Source organism: Herpailurus yagouaroundi, unplaced genomic scaffold (genome assembly GCF_014898765.1).
Source record: "Herpailurus yagouaroundi ecotype Mexico unplaced genomic scaffold, PumYag 291, whole genome shotgun sequence".
Lineage (NCBI taxonomy): Eukaryota > Metazoa > Chordata > Mammalia > Carnivora > Felidae > Herpailurus > Herpailurus yagouaroundi.
In genome coordinates this window covers 28,245-34,098 of record NW_024412508.1, presented here as the reverse complement: position 1 = coordinate 34,098, position 5,854 = coordinate 28,245, and the positions used below count along the sequence as shown (strand labels likewise).

General features: G+C 42.8%; 1 long non-coding RNA gene across 2 annotated transcripts in view; it reads right to left on the bottom strand.

The window, feature by feature from the left end:
* Window positions 1–1,411, bottom strand: part of LOC121021296 (uncharacterized) — a 25,434-nt gene extending 24,023 nt beyond the window's left edge. For both annotated transcript variants that reach the window (XR_005786489.1, XR_005786490.1), the window contains exon 1: window positions 1,221–1,411. This is a non-coding gene — a long non-coding RNA (uncharacterized LOC121021296). The remainder of the gene's footprint in view (window positions 1–1,220) is intronic.
* Between the last annotated feature and the right edge of the window lie 4,443 nt (window positions 1,412–5,854).

Below are 5,854 nucleotides of genomic sequence, written 5' to 3'. Positions count from 1 at the left end.
CCTGGACCCAGAGAAGTTAGTAACCCATTGTACTGATACCTGAAAATACCTAACGTTGGAAACAGACCCCAAAAAGCTAGTTCTTGACACTTTGCTCAATTATAAACTTGACCTTCTGAAATTCATTAAACATGTTAGAAAAATATGATTTTATGATTTCATGATTTCATACAGGAGTGAATGCTTTAATATGTTCAAGTGAAGGGAAAAGAAACGGGATTTCCAAAGCCCTCGTCTACAATTCTCGGCAACAGGGCTGCGGAAACAGCATACTGTTAAGGAGCGCATCCGCATGCGTTGCGTGACCGTTCCCCAATTCTACAAACCGATCGCAGAACTAGTGGATTCTCCCATTCTTAAGGAGGTCTCCACTTTCTTGTATCCAGGGAGTGAAAACTCCTTGCCGTAAGTAAAATAACGGAAATTTTCTAGAATGGGTCCCACATTGAGACAGCAAAGGCCACGCAGGGGTAAGCCGCTCAAAGCACAGGAAAAAAGAGAGAGAGAGAGAGAGAGAGAGAGAGAGAGAGAAAGGAAGAAAAACGTAAGTTAGAAACACAAGTTATTACACGACGATCCTGCCCAATTGTGTTGGACTGAAGTCCTCTGGCATCACCTCGGCATCGCTGCCCCCGCGTGTCGCCAAACGGGTGATGCCAAGAGCCAAGGTCCAGGAACCACGCGCCCATACCAGCTACTTCACAGCAACGGACCAGCCTGTGTGGTGGCGGAAAGGAAAGGCAGAGCAAGAAAAGTAGACGCAGCGTAGCCAGCGCCTCCGCGCCATTGCCGAACTACGCAATAGCTCGCTAGTTCCGCCAGGGCGCATCCAGAGCAACTCTGTGCACCCACCAAAGTCCCAGGGCTAGCTATTGACCTCAGTCCCGTCTCCCGACTGTGGTGCCCAGCGCGGGGAGCACTGGGAGCAAGATCACCAGGCTCCAAGGCCCCCGCAGCGACATTCGCACGTGGCTGTCACACCTGGCTGACCCGCACCTGGCCTTCAGATAGGGCTGCGTCCCCTGCCCTTCCTTCTCAGCCAAGCGCCCCCAAGCCCTAGCGGTCTTCCCCACCCCATTTAGTCCTACACACAGGTAAAAACACACACTCGCTCCCACAGTCATCGCCCGGGAGGAAACAAAGCCAAATGTTCGTCTCGTGGCAAAGGTTACCAAACAAGCGTTAACAGCCAACACGTAAAAAACAGTATTCTTCCTCACCTTTTACCTTGTAGTCGGTGGCAAGCCAGGCATTTCCCCCAGTGACCTAACTGAGGATGGTGGGTGCCGCTTTCAGCACTACCAGTTTCACCTGAGTCGCGAAGGATTGACGCAAGCAGCCAAAATGTGCAAGCAATTTAACCAGCAGCACGGAAGCTTTCAAACCGTAGCTTCTAGGGTCTGTACCTCGGCAACCAGTCACGCACGAGAGGTATTTCACGTGACCGGAGGAGGTTGTCCTTAGAGGGGAGGAAGTCGGGCAGGATGGGGAATGTTAAAGGCTACGCCGTCGCTCTTTGGGGCCAAAGTTTCAGTAAAGGCCGTGAGGCGTTGCCAAGTCCGGGGTAGAGACTCCGGATCCAACTGGAAGTGGCCCTCCGAGCAAGCTGCGTCGCTGTAGCTCCCAAGCCCACAGCGTACTTCGGGGCTCTGAAAAAGTGAGCGTGCCCACTGGGCTGCGCAGGCAGCCTTCTGGGATTTGTAATTTTCCGAGGAAAAGGTCCTGCTTATGGAAGGTATTCGAAGAACTTAAGAGGTATTCCAGTGTTTGGGAATGTAATAGACAATAGATCAGCGTTGAGTGAAAGCAGCCATACACTTGTGTTTTAGTTGGATTAACCTAAGGTGTCCTCACACTTCTCAAAAAAGTGGAAGACTATTGGCTTTCATGATTTGTCTGGTCTCCAACACTTGCCGAGAGCCTGCCCAGAGCCTGCCCTGCCAGCAGAACTTTGACTGTCATTTACCAGTTACAGCTTATTGGGAGATAGGGCTCTGGTCTTGCTGAGGGATTGCTGACCAACCCGGGCTTCCAGAACAAAGCTCCGCAAATAGTTGGCCTTTAAGTATTTCCTGAACAAATTCTACTGTGTCCATCATCTGTTTCATTGATTACATTTACAATAAACTTGGTTTGCTGAATAGCTTTTCTTTGTCGTTGTTAATATGAAATGTTGCTCTGAGGGTTCCTGATACATTTGATACATGTTTCCATCTGATACAATTAGAGCTCCAAGAATTAAGACTTTTTTAAAAAAGGTATAATTCACTACATCAAATTCTCCCATTTTTAAGTATGCAATTGATAATTTTTATCATATCCATAAAGGTGTGTGATCATTACTATATAAGTCCAAAATATTTTTGTCACCTTCACACACACACACACACACACACACACACACACACACACACACACCCCGTGCTCACTAACAACCACCTCACATTTTCCCTTCACCCTAGCAATTGATTTCTTTTGATTTCAAGATTGTAGTATCCATGAGTTCTTCATTCTTTCTAGGGCTCATTATATTCCTTGGATTTACCACATATTCTCTATCCATTCATCTGTGGATGAATATTTGTATTGTTTTCAATTTTTGTCAATTGTGAATAGGGCTGCCATGAACGTTTCTGTACAAATATTTGTGTGACCATCTGTTTTCAGTTCTTTTGGGTGTATACTTAAGAATGAAATTGCTGGATTATATAGTAGTTGTATGTTTAACTTATTAAGGAAGTGACAAAAGTGTTTTCCACAGCAGTTGCACAATTTTATGTTCCCACTAGCGACATATTTATCCACATTACATTCTCGCCACCATCTTCCTAGTATTCATTCGTTTGATTATAGACATCCAGTGGTACCCTGTTATACTTTTGACTTGTGCTTCCACATGTTTAATGATATTTATCATCTTTTCCTGTGCTTATTGGCTGGCCTTCTGGAGGAAGGGTCTCTTAAGATCTTTTGCCATTTTAAAATTTGCGTTGTCTTTTATCATGGAGATATAAGACTTATGCACACATTCCGGATATAAGCCCATATCAGATAGGGTTTACAAATATTTTCCTCCATTCTGTGAGTTACCTTTGCACTTTCTTCATGATTTCTTTTGCTCCACTGTTGAGTTATTTCTAGAGAATGTATTCTAAGTCCTGAAGGGTAAATGGGGAATTGCTGAAACGTCAGCAGTGTTCTGGTCTCAAGGCTCTTGGATGCGATAGCATTATCAGAATAGAGCCCCAGGATCCCCCAAAGGATAGTTAGGTACAAAATTGGTTGTAACTTCCTGGCACTCACTGGAGATGCACGTACTCCCTGCATGTTTTTCACATAAACATCAGAAGATCCTTTGTTTTCTCGTCCTATACTTTGGTACTCTTTAATACTCGTATCTGATAAAATAAGAAATAAGAGCTACGTGCAGTTAGCCGCAGCTACTGTTTTCACTGGCTGAGGCAGCCCTGCATGTTCACTCAGTCTAAGTGTCTGAGAACTTTTCCTTCGGTGCGCAGTAACACCCCACAAAGGTTTTTGATATTGATGAAACCCAATTAACTTATTTGCGCATAAAATTTATTTTGCACTTGTACTTTGATGTCATATCTCAGAAACCACTGCCTAATCCTAGAATGTGGTGATTTATGACTATGTTTTCTCTGAAAAGTTTTAGAGTTTAAATTCTCATATTCATGAACTTACACCATTTTTAATAGTTTTCGTATATGGTGTATCATGGAGTCCAACTTCATACTTTACTTGTTGATAACTTATCCTAGCACCATTTGTGGAAGAGACTATTTTCCCCCATTAAGTGGTTTTGACATTCCTTCTAACCATATGTGTGACTATTTATTTCTGTCTCTAAATTTTATTTTTATCTCTATGTGTATTTATATGCCATTACCATACTCTTATTTGATTTTGTAGTACATTTTGAAATTTGGAAGTATAAGTCGTATGGTTTCAAGATTGATTTGGTTTTATGGGTCCCTTGTAAGTCCGTGTGAATTTTAGAATCCCCCTGTGCGTTTCTAGGAAAACAAAATAAGCACAGGTTTAAAAAAAAAAAAAAAAAGCCAAGAGATGCTTTGAAAGGGATTGCTTTGAAGTGGCAGATCTGTTTGGATCATCTGTAGGCCACCTGTTAATGAGCACTGCTGCCCCAACAGTCTTCAGTCCTTTCATACATGAGCACAGAAGGCTTTGCACTTGTTTTAAGGTCCTTTTAAAATTTCTTTCAACAATATTTTATAGTTTCAATGTACAAATCTTGCACATCTTTGGCTAAATACATTCCTATATATTTTATTCTTTTTGCTGCTCCTGTAAATGGAATGTTTTCTTAATTCCATTTTTGGACTATTTGTTTCTAATTTATAAAAATACAATTCGTTTTTAATGTGTTGATCCTATTTAATGCCACTTTCCAGAACTTATTTATTAGGCCTAATAGAAATGTTTATTGTGTACTTATGTATGCTTGTGTTCGTTGGTATTTTCCACACTGGATACAGAAGCATGTTTTTGCAAATAGTATTACTTTTTTCTTTGCAAATATGGATGTGTCCAGTTATTCTGTTTCTCCTTAGTGTTGAAGGTTTTGGGAGATGCTTTGAGTCAAAATGGGACCTAACTTTCCAAGATAAAACTTACACGACCAGATTAAATAAAGAGAAGACTTAATATTTAGCCCTTATTTGTCAAGGAAGGTTCCAGAGCCTCTTATCTATTGAAGGAGAAGTCAGAAAAAGGCTTTGATAGAATTCCCTTTCCCTCCTCCTCCCCACCCCCTACCCAGCTTCAGGCACAATTATTGGCACATTACTGGGCACTTATGATCACCTGCAGCCAGGCAGTGTGATCATTTCTTGCAGTTGAGCAGAGCCTAAAGCTTTCTTGTGCTCGTAGGTGCCTGGTACTCAGTGAAAGAGCACCGACTCACCCTAAAATACTAGAAGATGACCTTCTAATTTGTGAAAACTGGGCCGTGTCTGATATATTCACACTATCTCTGCAGCCCACTGCTCTTATATATTCACACTATCTCTGCAGTCCACTGCTCTTATTTACCCTTAAATCTACATAGCAGAAAAATCAAAATTCCACCAAGGATAGATGGGAGAAAGCTCAGCCAGAGCTACCAGCATTGACAGGCTTTTGCATCCCTCAAGATAGAACCCATGGGTTTTATGGAAGTGCCATCCCAACTGGCATTGTAGTGTTCACCAGTGACTCTGTATTTCTTTATGACTTCCTCATTCAGTTGTGGCTCATTTCACAAAACAGAATAAACACATGTTCAAAGGCAACAAAACTGTTCTTTCTGTGAAAACTAGTCTTTCAGGACTCTGAAGTTCTGGAATACCCCCTTCTGTTCCTACCCTGTGACATAGACTGAGAGCCAGGGCCACACAGCTGCGTTTCCACTCAGCCAGGTAAAATCTCAAAATTTACAGGTTGAAAAGTAACACATGTTGCCAAGTCACCATTACTCTTCTTCCCATTCTCCGTGGGAATTATATTTAATCATGGTGACTCTCCAACTCACCCCAGAACTTATTCAGCTGTCCCTTTAGGAATTCACTCCCTCAAGGATTAGAGCAAGAGTTAAGATGGTGGGGAAGTAGGGGGACTCTGGGCTTTCCTTGTCCCTCAAACACAACTGGATTAAGGTCAGATCACTTGGAACACACAGGAAATCCATCTGTGGAGAGGCAGAAGGATCTCCACAGTTGGAAGAAGACAGCTTGGCAGGATCGAGGTGCGTGGAAGTGGATTGGGGGAGAGAAAAATGGCAGAGCTGTGGAGGAGAGTGAGCCATTTTTGTGGAGACAAAAGGGAGACAGAG